Raw genomic sequence first — 16110 nt, forward strand, 5'->3', positions numbered from 1 at the left:
TCCTCTTCTTCCCCCTCTTCCCCCCCCTCCTCTTCTTCCCCCTCTTCCCCCCCCCTCCTCTTCTTCCCCCTCTTCCCCCCTCCTTCCCCCCCCTCCTCTTCTCCCCCTCTTCCCCCCCCCTCCTCTTCTTCCCCCTCTTCCCCCCCCTCCTCTTCTTCCCCTCTTCCCCCCCCCTCCTCTTCTTCCCCCTCTTCCCCCCCCTCTCCTCTCTTCCCCTCTTCCCCCCCCTCCTCTTCTTCCCCCTCTTCCCCCCCTCCTCTCTCTTCCCCCTCCTCTTCCCCCTCCCCCCTCCTCTTCTTCCCCTCTTCCCCCTCTTCCCCTCCTCTTCCTTCCCCCTCTTCCCCCCCTCCTCTTTCCCCCTCTTCCCCCCCTCTTCTTCCCCCCTCTTCCCCCCCTCCTCCTTCTCCCCTCTTCCCCCCTCCTCTTCTTCCCCTCTTCCCCCTCTCTTCTTCCCCCCTCCTCTTCCTCCCCTCCTCGTTCCCCCCTCCTCTTCCCCCCTCCTCTTCCCCCTCTTCCCCCCCCTCCTCTTCCCCCTCTTCCCCCCCCTCCTCTTCGCTCCCTCTTCCCCCCCCTCCTCTCTCCCCCTCTTCCCCCCCGCTCCTCTCCCCTCTCCCCCCCCTCCTCTTCCCCCTCTTTCCCCCCCTCCTCCTCTTCCCCCCTCCTTCCCCCTCTTCCCCCCCCTCCTCTTCCCCCTCGCCCACCCCTCCTCCCCCCCCCTCCTCTTCCCCCCTCTCCCCCCATCCTCTTCCCCCTCTTCCCCTCCCTCCTCTTCCCCTCTCCCCCCCTCCTCTTCCCCCTCTCTTCCCCCCCTCCTCTTCCCCCTTTCCTCTTCCCCTCTCCCCCCCTCCTCTTCCCCCCTCAACCCCACCTCTTCCCCCTCTTCCCCCCTCCTCTTCCCCTCTTCCCCCCCTCCTCTTCCCCCTCTTCCCCCCCTCCTCTTCCCCTCTTCCCCCCTCCTCTTCCCCTCTTCCCCCCCTCCTTCCCCCTCTTCCCCCCCTCCTCTTCCCCCTCTTCCCCCCCTCCTTCCCCTCTACCCCCCCTCCTCTTCCCACCCCTCCCCCCTCTTCCCCCTCTTCCCCCCCTCCCCTCTCCCCCCCTCTCTTCCCCCCCTCCTCTTCTTCCCCTCTTCCCCCCCTCCTCTCTCCCCCTCTTCCCCCCTCCAACTCCCCCACATCCCCCCCCACTCTCCCTCTTCCCCTCCCCCCTCCTCTTCCCCCTCCCCTCCTTCTTCCCCCCCCCTCTTCCCCCCCTCCTCTTCCCCCCCCCTCCTCTTCCCCCCCTCCTCTTCCCCCCCTCCTCTTCCCCCCCACCTCATCCCCCCCTCCACTTCCCCCCCTCTTCCCCCCCCTCCTCTTCCCCCCTCTTCCCCCCTCCTCTTCCCCTCCTCTTCCCCCTTCCCCCCCTCCCTTCCCCCTCTTCCCCCCCTCCCTCTTCCCCTCTCCCCCCCTCCTCTTCCCCCTCTTCCCCCCCACCTCTTCCCCCTCTTCCCCCTCATCCCCCCCATCACCTCCCCCTCTCCCCCCCTCCTCTCCCCCCCTCCTCTTCCCCCTCTTCCCCCCTCCTCTTCCCCCTCTTCCCCCCTCCTCTTCCCCCCCCTCCTCTTCCCCCCCCTCCTCTTCCCCCCCCTCCTCCTCCCCCCCCTCCTCTTCCCCCTCCTTCCCCCCCTCCTCTTCCCCTCTTCCCCCCTCCTCTTCCCCCCCCTCCTCTTCCCCCTCTTCCCCCCCCTCCTCTTCCCCCTCCTCTTCCCCCTCTTCCCCCCCCTCCTCTTCCCCCTCCTCCCCCTCCTCTTCCCCCTCTTCCCCCCCCTCCTCTTCCCCCTCCTCCCCCCCTCCTCTTCCCCCTCCTCCCCCCCCTCCTCTTCCCCTCCTCCCCCCCCTCCCCTCCTCTTCCCCTCCTCTTCCCCCTCTTCCCCCCCTCCTCTTCCCCCTCTTCCCCCCCCTCCTCTTCCCCCTCTTCCCCCCCTCCTCTTCCCCCTCTTCCCCCCCCTCCTCTTCCCCCTCTTCCCCCCCCTCCTCTTCCCCCTCTTCCCCCCCCTCTTCCCCCCCTCTTCCCCCTCTTCCCCCCTCCTCTTCCCCCCTCCTCCCTCCTCTTCCCCCCCTCCTCTTCCCCCTCTTCACTCCCTCCTCTTCCCCCTCTTCCCTCCCTCCTCTTCCCCCTCTTCCCTCCCTCCTCTTCCCCCTCTTCCCTCCCTCCTCTTCCCCCTCTTCCCTCCCTCCTCTTCCCCCTCTTCCCTCCCTCCTCTTCCCCCTCTTCCCTCCCTCCTCTTCCCCCTCTTCCCTCCCTCCTCTTCCCCCCCTCCTCTTCCCCCTCTTCCCTCCCTCCTCTTCCCCCTCTTCCCTCCCTCCTCTTCCCCCTCTTCCCTCCCTCCTCTTCCCCCTCTTCCCTCCCTCCTCTTCCCCCTCTTCCCTCCCTCCTCTTCCCCCTCTTCCCTCCCTCCTCTTCCCCCTCTTCCCTCCCTCCTCTTCCCCCTCTTCCCCTCCCCTCCTCTTCCCTCCCCTCCTCTTCCCTCCCCTCCCCCTCCTCTTCCCTCCCCTCCTCTTCCCTCCCCTCCTCTTCCCCCCTCCTCTTCCCCCTCTCCCTCCTCTTCCCCCTCTCCCTCCTCTTCCCCCCCCTCCTCTTCCCCCCCCTCTCCCCCCGCCCCTCCTCCTCTTCCCCCTCTCGCCCCTCCTCCTCTTCCCCCCACTTCTCTCTGTCTACCTCTCATAACATAAGAACAAAAGAAATAAGAGCAGGAGTTGGCCAGTCGGCCCCTCGAGCCTGCTCCGCCATTCAATAAGATCATGGATGATCTTCGACCTCATCTCCACTTTCCCGCCTGATCCCCCATATCCCTTGATTCCCCTAGAGTCCAAAAATCTATCGATCTCAGCCTTGAATATACCCAACGACTGAGCCTCCACAGCCCTCTGGGGTAGAGAATTCCAAAGATTCCCCACCCTCTGAGTGAAGAAATTTCTCCTCATCTCAGTCCTAAATGGCCAACCCCTTAATCTGAGACTGTGACCCCTGGTTCTAGACTCCCCAACCAGGGGAAACATCCTCCCTGCATCTACCCTGTCAAGCCCTGTAAGAATTGTGTATGTTTCAATGAGATCACCTCCCATTCTTCTAAACTCTAGAGAATATAGGCCTAGTCTACTCAATCTCTCATCATAGGACAACCCCCCCATCTATCTATGGTAGATAAGGGTGGTGGAGGCAGATTCAATCGTTGCTTTCAAAGGGGAATTGGATAAGTATCTGAAGGAAAAAAAAATGCAGGGCTCCGGGGAAAGGGCGGGGGAGTGGGACTAGCTGAGGTGCTCTCGCAGAGAGCTGGCACGGGGTCAATGGGCCGAATGGCCTCCTACTGTGCTGTAACCATTCTATAATTCTTCCTTAGGTAAGGAGACCAAAACTGTCCACAATACTCCAGGTGTGGTCTCACCAGGGCGCTATATAATTGCAGTAAGATGTGTTTACTCTTATACTCAAATCCTCTTGTAATAAAGGCCAACATACCATTTGCTTTCCTAATTGCTTGCTGTACCTGCATGTTAACTTTCAGTGATTCGTGTACAAGGACACCCAGGTCCCTCTGACACCAACATTTCCCAATCTCTCACCATTTAAAAATACTCTGCTTTTCTATTTTTACTACCAAATTGGATAACTTCACATTTCTCCACATTATATTCCATTTGCCATGTTCTTGCCCACTCACTCAGCCTGTCTATATCCCCTTGAAGCCCTCACACTCACTGTCACACACATGGCCCTCACACTCACAATTCAAATCGCTTTATTGGCATGATAAGTTACATCTTATGTTGCCAAAGCATCAAAATACATTTATGGTTTACCACATAAACGCAGTTCTATTCATACAGTGTATAAACAGGTATATCCCTGAGTGTATAAATATACATTCGCATTGTTTATATATATTCTTTTCTTAGTTTACTGGTTGGCTCTCTGTTCATGGCAAGCTGTAACACAGCGTGCCGCCAGTGTTATACAGCTTCTCTCCTCTCCCAGTAGGAATGGGAGTTTTTGGTTGTCATTCAGATTTCTGAAATCAGGGCATATTTGTGAGAATTTTTGGTAGAAATTCTCCCTGATGCCCTGATATTTTCCACAAGCTGTGAGGAAGTGCATCTCTGTCTCCACCACTCCCTGACTGCAGTGCGAGCATATCCTGTCCTCTCTTGGCAGACTGGTCTGCCTGTGTCTGCCTTTTTCGATCGCTAGGCTATGTTCGCTAAGTCTGTACCTTGTCAAGGTTCTTCTCAGTTTGTTATCCTTTACCATGGTCAGGTAATCAGCTATGTTGTATTGTCTGTTTAGGGCCAAGTAGCAATTGAGTTTGCTTTGGGTTTTTGTTGTTTCTGCCCAATATGTCAGATATTTTTCCTTTTGCTTAGCGACGATTGTGTTGGGTCGAATTCTTTGTGTTACCCTGTCACTGTCCTGGGGCTGGTTATTGTTAGTATTGTTAGTAGTTACTTCACTGAGTCCCAGGACTAGTTGACTGAGGGTATTCTTCTTTATGGTCAGCTCTTGGCATTTCAGGGCGTCGTAGTGATAGCATTGGGGATTGCTCATTTGTAGGTGATTCCAAAATTTGGTGGCTCTTTTTTGGATAGTGATTATTAATGGATATTGGCCTAGTTCCGCCCTGCATGCATTGTTTACTGTTTTCCTTTGAGTCCGGACACACTCACCGTCACACACACGGCCCTCACACTCACTGTCACACACACGGCCCTCACACTCACTGTCACACACACGGCCCTCACACTCACCGTCACACACACGGCCCTCACACTCACTGTCACACACACGGCCCTCACACTCACCGTCACACACACGGCCCTCACACTCACCGTCACACACACGGCCCTCACACTCACTGTCACACACACGGCCCTCACACTCACTGTCACACACACGGCCCTCACACTCACTGTCACACACACGGCCCTCACACTCACTGTCACACACACGGACCTCACACTCACTGTCACACACACGGGCCTCACACTCACTGACACACACACGGCCCTCACACTCACTGTCACACACACGGCCCTCACACTCACCGTCACACACACGGACCTCACACTCACTGACACACACACGGCCCTCACACTCACCGTCACACCACACGGCCCTCACACTCACCGCCACACACGGCCCTCACACTCACTGTCACACACACGGCCCACACACTCACCGTCACACACACGGGCCTCACACTCACTGTCACACACACGGCCCTCACACTCACTGACACACACACGGCCCTCACACTCACCGACACACACACGGCCCTCACACTCACCGACACACACACGGCCCTCACACTCACTGACACACACACGGCCCACACACTCACCGTCACACACACGGGCCTCACACTCACTGTCACACACACGGCCCTCACACTCACTGACACACACACACGGCCCTCACACTCACCGACACACACACGGCCCTCACACTCACCGACACACACACGGCCCTCACACTCACTGACACACACACGGCCCTCACACTCACTGACACACGCCCCTCACACTCACCGTCCACACACGGCCCCTCACACTCACCGTCACACACGGCCCTCACACACTCAGCGACACACACACGGCCCTCACACTCACTGTCACACATACGGCCCTCACACTCACCGACACACACAAGGTCCTCACACTCACCGACACACACACGGCCCCTCACACTCACCGTCACACACGGCCCTCACACTCACCGTCACACACACGGCCCTCACACTCGCTGTCACACACACGGCCCTCACACTCACTGACACACACAACGGCCCTCACAATCACTGTCACACACGGCCCTCACACTCACTGTCACACACACGGCCCTCACACTCACTGCCACACACAGCCCTCACACTCACTGTCACACACACGGCCCTCACACTCACCGTCACACACACGGCCCTCACACTCACCGTCACACACACGGCCCTCACACTCACCGTCACACACACGGCCCTCACACTCACCGTCCACACACGGCCCTCACACTCACTGTCACACACACGGCCCTCACACTCACCGACACACACACGGCCCTCACACTCACCATCCACACACGGCCCTCACACTCACTGTCACACACACGGCCCTCACACTCACCATCCACACACGGCCCTCACACTCACCGACACACACACGGCCCTCACACTCACTGACACACGGCCCTCACACTCACTGTCACACACACGGCCCTCACACTCACTGACACACACACAGCCCTCACACTCACTGACACAGACACGCCTCACACTCACTGACACAGACACGGCCCTCACACTCACTGTCACACACACGGCCCTCACACTCACCGTCACACACGGCCCTCACTCAGCGACACACACACGGCCCTCACACTCACTGACACACACACGGCCCCTCACACTCACTGTCACACACACGGCCCTCACACTCACCGTCACACACACGGCCCTCACACTCACCGTCACACACACGGCCCTCACACTCGCTGTCACACACACGGTCCTCACACTCACTGTCACACACACGGCCCTCACACTCACTGACACACACACGGCCCTCACAATCACTGTCACACACGGCCCTCACACTCACTGTCACACACACGGCCCTCACACTCACTGTCACACACACGGCCCTCACACTCACTGACACACACACGGCCCTCACACTCACTGACACACGGCCCTCACACTCACTGTCACACACACGGCCCTCACACTCACTGACACACACCACAGCCCTCACACTCACTGACACAGACACGGCCCTCACACTCACTGTCACACACACGGCCCTCACACTCACCGTCACACACGGCCCTCACTCAGCGACACACACACGGCCCTCACACTCACTGACACACACACGGCCCTCACACTCACTGACACACGGCCCTCACACTCACTGTCACACACACGGCCCTCACACTCACTGACACACACACAGCCCTCACACTCACTGACACAGACACGGCCCTCACACTCACTGTCACACACACGGCCCTCACACTCACCGTCACACACGGCCCTCACTCAGCGACACACACACGGCCCTCACACTCACTGACACACACACGGCCCTCACACTCACTGTCACACACACGGCCCTCACACTCACCGTCACACACACGGCCCTCACACTCGCCGTCACACACACGGCCCTCACACTCGCTGTCACACACACGGCCCTCACACTCACTGTCACACACACGGCCCTCACACTCACTGACACACACACGGCCCTCACAATCACTGTCACACACGGCCCTCACACTCACTGTCACACACACGGCCCTCACACTCACCGTCACACACACGGCCCTCACACTCACTGTCACACACGGCCCTCACACTCACTGTCACACACACAGCCCTCACACTCACTGTCACGCACACACGGCCCTCACACTCACCGTCACACACACGGCCCTCACACTCACCGTCACACACACGGCCCTCACACTCACCGTCCACACACGGCCCTCACACTCACTGTCACACACACGGCCCTCACACTCACTGTCACACACACGGCCCTCACACTCACCGACACACACACGGCCCTCACACTCACCATCCACACACGGCCCTCACACTCACTGTCACACACACGGCCCTCACACTCACCGACACACACACGGCCCTCACACTCACTGACACACACACGGCCCTCACACTCACTGACACACGGCCCTCACACTCACTGTCACACACACGGCCCTCACACTCACTGTCACACACACGGCCCTCACACTCACTGTCACACACACGGCCCTCACACTCACTGTCACACACACGGCCCTCACACTCACTGACGCACACACGGCCCTCACACTCACTGTCACACACGGCCCTCACACTCAGCGACACACACACGGCCTTCACACTCACTGACACACACACGGCCCTCACACTCACTGTCACACACACGGCCCTCACACTCACCGTCACACACACGGGCCTCACACTCACCGTCACACACACGGCCCTCACACCCACTGACACACACATGGCCCTCACACCCACTGACACACACACGGCCCTCACACTCACCGTCACACACACGGCCCTCACACTCACCGCCACACACGGCCCTCACACTCACTGTCACACACACGGCCCACACACTCACCGTCACACACACGGGCCTCACACTCACTGTCACACACACGGCCCTCACACTCACTGACACACACACAGCCCTCACACTCACTGACACAGACACGGCCCTCACACTCACTGTCACACACACGGCCCTCACACTCACCGTCACACACGGCCCTCACTCAGCGACACACACACGGCCCTCACACTCACTGACACACACACGGCCCTCACACTCACTGTCACACACACGGCCCTCACACTCACCGTCACACACACGGCCCTCACACTTACCGTCACACACACGGCCCTCACACTCGCTGTCACACACACGGCCCTCACACTCACTGTCACACACACGGCCCTCACAATCACTGTCACACACGGCCCTCACACTCACTGTCACACACACGGCCCTCACACTCACTGTCACACACACGGCCCTCACACTCACTGTCACACACACGGCCCTCACACTCACTGTCACACACACGGCCCTCACACTCACTGTCACACACACGGCCCTCACACTCACTGCCACACACAGCCCTCACACTCACTGTCACGCACACAGGGCCCTCACACTCACCGTCACACACACGGCCCTCACACTCACCGTCACACACACGGCCCTCACACTCACCGTCCACACACGGCCCTCACACTCACTGTCACACACACGGCCCTCACACTCACTGTCACACACACGGCCCTCACAATCACTGTCACACACGGCCCTCACACTCACTGTCACACACACGGCCCTCACACTCACTGTCACACACACGGCCCTCACACTCACTGTCACACACACGGCCCTCACACTCACTGCCACACACAGCCCTCACACTCACTGACACACACACGGCCCTCACACTCACTGCCACACACAGCCCTCACACTCACTGTCACACACACGGCCCTCACACTCACTGTCACACACACGGCCCTCACACTCACTGTCACACACACGGCCCTCACACTCACTGCCACACACAGCCCTCACACTCACTGTCACACACACGGCCCTCACACTCACTGCCACACACAGCCCTCACACTCACTGTCACACACACGGCCCTCACACTCACTGCCACACACAGCCCTCACACTCACTGTCACACACACGGCCCTCACACTCACCGACACACACACGGCCCTCACACTCACTGACACACACACGGCCCTCACACTCACTGACACACGGCCCTCACACTCACTGTCACACACACGGCCCTCACACTCACTGTCACACACACGGCCCTCACACTCACTGTCACACACACGGCCCTCACACTCACTGTCACACACACGGCCCTCACACTCACTGACGCACACACGGCCCTCACACTCACTGTCACACACGGCCCTCACACTCAGCGACACACACACGGCCTTCACACTCACTGAAACACACGGCCCTCACACTCACTGTCACACACACGGCCCTCACACTCACCGTCACACACACGGGCCTCACACTCACCGTCACACACACGGCCCTCACACCCACTGACACACACATGGCCCTCACACCCACTGACACACACACGGCCCTCACACTCACCGTCACACACACGGCCCTCACACTCACCGCCACACACGGCCCTCACACTCACTGTCACACACACGGCCCACACACTCACCGTCACACACACGGGCCTCACACTCACTGTCACACACACGGCCCTCACACTCACTGACACACACACAGCCCTCACACTCACTGACACAGACACGGCCCTCACACTCACTGTCACACACACGGCCCTCACACTCACCGTCACACACGGCCCTCACTCAGCGACACACACACGGCCCTCACACTCACTGACACACACACGGCCCTCACACTCACTGTCACACACACGGCCCTCACACTCACCGTCACACACACGGCCCTCACACTCACCGTCACACACATGGCCCTCACACTCGCTGTCACACACACGGCCCTCACACTCACTGTCACACACACGGCCCTCACAATCACTGTCACACACACGGCCCTCACACTCACTGTCACACACACGGCCCTCACACTCACTGTCACACACACGGCCCTCACACTCACTGTCACACACACGGCCCTCACACTCACTGTCACACACACGGCCCTCACACTCACTGCCACACACAGCCCTCACACTCACTGTCACGCACACAGGGCCCTCACACTCACCGTCACACACACGGCCCTCACACTCACCGTCACACACACGGCCCTCACACTCACCGTCCACACACGGCCCTCACACTCACTGTCACACACACGGCCCTCACACTCACTGTCACACACACGGCCCTCACAATCACTGTCACACACGGCCCTCACACTCACTGTCACACACACGACCCTCACACTCACTGTCACACACACGGCCCTCACACTCACTGTCACACACACGGCCCTCACACTCACTGCCACACACAGCCCTCACACTCACTGACACACACACGGCCCTCACACTCACTGCCACACACAGCCCTCACACTCACTGTCACACACACGGCCCTCACACTCACTGTCACACACATGGCCCTCACACTCACTGTCACACACACGGCCCTCACACTCACTGCCACACACAGCCCTCACACTCACTGTCACACACACGGCCCTCACACTCACTGCCACACACAGCCCTCACACTCACTGTCACACACACGGCCCTCACACTCACTGTCACACACACGGCCCTCACACTCACTGTCACACACACGGCCCTCACACTCACTGACGCACACACGGCCCTCACACTCACTGACACAGACACGGCCCTCACACTCACCGTCACACACACGGCCCTCACACTCACTGTCACGCACACACGGCCCTCACACTCACCGTCACACACACGGCCCTCACACTCACCGTCCACACACGGCCCTCACACTCACTGTCACACACACGGCCCTCACACTCACTGACACACACACGGCCCTCACACTCACTGACACACGGCCCTCACACTCACTGACACACGGCCCTCACACTCACTGTCACACACACGGCCCTCACACTCACTGACGCACACACGGCCCTCACACTCACTGACACAGACACGGCCCTCACACTCACTGTCACACACACGGCCCTCACACTCACCGTCACACACGGCCCTCACACTCAGCGACACACACACGGCCCTCACACTCACTGACACACACACGGCCCTCACACTCACTGTCACACACACGGCCCTCACACTCACCGTCACACACACGGGCCTCACACTCACCGTCACACACACGGCCCTCACACCCACTGACACACACATGGCCCTCACACCCACTGACACACACACGGCCCTCACACTCACCGTCACACACACGGCCCTCACACTCACCGCCACACACGGCCCTCACACTCACCGTCACACACACGGCCCACACACTCACCGTCACACACACGGGCCTCACACTCACCGTCACACACATGGCCCTCACACTCACTGACACACACACGGCCCTCACACTCACTGACACACAGACGGCCCTCACACTCACCGACACACACACGGCCCTCACACTCACCGTCACACACACGGCCCTCACACTCACCGTCACACACACGGCCCTCACACTCACTGTCACACACACGGCCCTCACACTCACTGACACACACACGGCCCTCACACTCACTGCCACACACGGCCCTCACACTCACCGTCACACACACGGCCCTCACACTCACCGTCACACACACGGCCCTTACACTCACCGTCACACACACGGCCCTCACACTCACTGTCACACACACGGCCCTCACACTCACCGCCACACACGGCCCTCACACTCACTGTCACACACACGGCCCTCACACTCACTGCCACACACGGCCCTCACACTCACTGTCACACACACGGCCCTCACACTCACTGACACACACACGGCCCTCACACTCACTGCCACACACGGCCCTCACACTCACCGTCACACACACGGCCCTCACACTCACCGTCACACACACGGCCCTCACACTCACCGTCACACACACGGCCCTCACACTCACTGTCACACACACGGCCCTCACACTCACCGCCACACACGGCCCTCACACTCACTGTCACACACACGGCCCTCACACTCACTGCCACACACGGCCCTCACACTCACTGTCACACACACGGCCCTCACACTCACTGACACACACACGGCCCTCACACTCACTGACACACGGCCCTCACACTCACTGTCACACACACGGCCCTCACACTCACTGACACACACACGGCCCTCACACTCACTGACACAGACACGGCCCTCACACTCACTGACACACACGGCCCTCACACTCACCGTCACACACACGGCCCTCACACTCACCGTCACACACACGGCCCTCACACTCGCCGTCACACACACGGCCCTCACACTCACCGACACACACACGGCCCTCACACTCACCATCCACACATGGCCCTCACACTCACCGTCACACACACGGCCCTCACACTCACCGACACACACACGGCCCTCACACTCACTGTCACACACACGGCCCTCACACTCACTGTCACATACGGCCCTCACACTCACCGACACACACACGGCCCTCACACTCGCTGTCACACACACGGCCCTCACACTCACCGACACACACACGGCCCTCACACTCACCATCCACACACGGCCCTCACACTCACCGTCACACACACGGCCCTCACACTCACCGACACACACACGGCCCTCACACTCACCGTCACACACACGGCCCTCACACTCACTGTCACATACGGCCCTCACACTCACCGACACACACACGGCCCTCACACTCACTGACACATGGCCCTCACACTCACCGTCACACACACGGCCCTCACACTCACTGACACACGGCCCTCACACTCACTGTCACACACACGGCCCACACACTCACTGACACACACACGGCCCTCACACTCACTGACACAGACACGGCCCTCACACTCACTGACACACACGGCCCTCACACTCACTGTCACACACACGGCCCTCACACTCACTGTCACACACACGGCCCTCACACTCACCGTCACACACGGCCCTCACACTCAGCGACACACACACGGCCCTCACACTCACCGACACACACACGGCCCTCACACTCACCGTCACACACACGGCCCTCACACTCACCGTCACACACACGGCCCTCACACTCACCGTCACACACACGGCCCTCACACTCACCGTCACACACACGGTCCTCACACTCACTGACACACACACGGGCCTCACACTCACTGACACACACACGGCCCTCACAGTCACTGTCACACACACGGCCCTCACACTGTCACACACACGGCCCTCACACTCACTGTCACACACACGGCCCTCACACTCACTGTCACACACACGGCCCTCACACTCACCGTCACACACACGGCCCTCACACTCACCGCCACACACACGGCCCTCACACTCACTGACACACACGGCCCTCACACTCACTGTCACACACACGGCCCTCACACTCACTGTCACACACATGGCCCTCACACTCACTGACACACACGGCCCTCACACTCACTGTCACACACACGGCCCTCACACTCACTGACACACATGGCCCTCACACTCACCGTCACACACACGGCCCTCACACTCACCGCCACACACACGGCCCTCACACTCACTGTCACACACACGGCCCTCACACTCACTGTCACACACACGGCCCTCACACTCACTGTCACACACACGGCCCTGACACTCACCGTCACACACACGGCCCTCACACTCACTGACACACACGGCCCTCACACTCACCGTCACACACACGGCCCTCACACTCACTGTCACACACACGGCCCTCACACTCACCGTCACACACACGGCCCTCACACTCACCGTCACACACACGGCCCTCACACTCACCGTCACACACACGGCCCTCACACTCACCGTCACACACACGGCCCTCACACTCACTGTCACACACATAGAAATGTTGTATTGGTAGGGGATAGTATTATTAGGGGGCTAGATAGAGTTCTCTGCAGCCGAGAGCGAGAGTTCCGAAGGCTGTGTTGCCTACCCGGTGCCAGGGTTAAGGACATCTCCTCTGGGCTGGAAAGAAACTTGCAGTGGGAGGGGGTGGATCCAGTTGTCGTGGTCCATGTTGGTACAAACGATGTAGATAGGACTAGGAAGCCGGTTCTCTTGAAGGAGTATGAGCAGCTAGGGGTCAAATTAAAAAACAGAACCTCAAGGGTAATAATCTCTGGATTATTACCTGAGCCACGAGCGAATTTGGCTAGGACAAATAAAATTAGAGAGTTAAATGCGTGGCTCAAAGACCGGTGTGGGAGAAATGGGTTTTGCTTCCTGGGACACTGGCACCAGTACTGGGGCAGGAGGGAGCTGTTCCGTTGGGACGGGCTTCACTTGGCCAGTGCTGGGACTAGAGTCCTGGCGGATCATATAACTAGGGCTGCAGAGAGGGTTTTAAACTAACTAGTTGGGGGGAGGTTCCTAGAGAGCAAATAATAAAAATGACAACAGAGAAGGTCATAGACTTAGGTAGCAGTGGGGAAATTAAAAACCAGAGCGTGTCAGGAAGGGGCAGAAGGTATGGAGTAAAAGGTAAAGTAATAAAAAGGGCAAAAGCAGGAACTAAGTGTCACAAAACATATTTGAAAGTTCTCTATCTGAATGCACGTAGCATTCGTAACAAAATAGACGAGTTAATGGCACAAATAACTACATATGGGTATGATCTTGTGGCCATTACAGAAACATGGCTGCAGGGTGACAATGCCTGGGAATTAAACATACCAGGTTATTTAACGATCAGGAAGGACAGGCAGGAAGGAAGGGGAGGTGGGGTGGCTATGTTAATAAAGGAAGGAATCACTGTAATACAGAGAAATGATATTGGGTCAAAAGGTCAGGATAATGAAACAGTTTGGGTGGAGATAAGGAATAATAAGGGGAAAAAAACACTAGTGGGCGTAGTCTATAGGCCTCCGAACAGTTGCAACTCTGTTGGACGGAGTATCAATCAGGAAATAGTTGAGGCTTGTAATAAGGGACCATCTATAATTATTGGGGATTTTAACTATTATATTAATTGGACAAATCAAATTGGGCAGGGCTGCCTTGAGGATGAGTTCATTGAGTGTATTAGGGATGGGTTTCTTGAGCAGTATGTAACTGAACCGACCAGGGGGCAAGCAACCTTAGATCTGGTCCTGTGTAACGAGACAGGATTAATTAAAAATGTCCTAGTAAAGGATCCCCTTGGAATGAGTGACCATAACATGGTTGAATTCCATATTCAATTAGAGGATGAGAAGGTTGGATCTCAAACAAGCGTGCTAACCTTGAATAAAGGAGACTGTAGAGTGGATTGGGAAAATAGATTAAAGGGTAAGACGATACATGATCAGTGGTGTACATTTAAGGAGTTATTTTACAACTTCCAAAAAATATATATTCCACTGAGAAGAAAAGGGTGTAAAAGAAAAGACAGCCATCCGTGGCTAAGTAAAGAAATTAAGGATAGTATTCGACTAAAAATAAGGGCATATAAGGTAGCCAAATCTAGTGGGAGGATAGAGGATTGGGAAAACTTTAAAAGACAGCAAAAAATAACAAAAAGATTGATTAAAAAAGGGAAGATAGATTATGAAAGTAAATTAGCAAAAAATATAAAAACAGATAGTAAGAGTTTTTATAGTTATATAAAAAGAAAAAGGGTGGCTAAAGTAAATGTTGGTCCCTTCGAGGATGAGACCGGGAAATTAATGGTGGGAAATATGGAGATGGCAAAAACACTGAATGAATATTTTGTATCAGTCTTTACAGTAGAGGACACTAAGAATATCCCAACACTGGACAAGCAGCGGACTATAGGGGGGGGAGGAGATAAACACGATCAAAATCACTAAGGAAGTGGTACTCGGTAAAATAATGGGACTCAAGGCAGATAAATCCCCTGGACCTGATGCCTTACATCCTAGGGTCTTGAGGGAAGTGGCGGT

The 16110-nt window shown here is 57.6% G+C and overlaps 1 protein-coding gene across 1 annotated transcript in view; it reads left to right on the plus strand.

Moving 5' to 3' along the window:
• Nucleotides 1-16110, plus strand: part of adam19a (ADAM metallopeptidase domain 19a) — a 279529-nt gene that overhangs the window by 86433 nt on the left and 176986 nt on the right. The window lies entirely within an intron of this gene.

This window comes from Somniosus microcephalus, chromosome 2 (genome assembly GCF_052327205.1).
Source record: "Somniosus microcephalus isolate GS21.2 chromosome 2, FLI_Smic_1.0, whole genome shotgun sequence".
Lineage (NCBI taxonomy): Eukaryota > Metazoa > Chordata > Chondrichthyes > Squaliformes > Somniosidae > Somniosus > Somniosus microcephalus.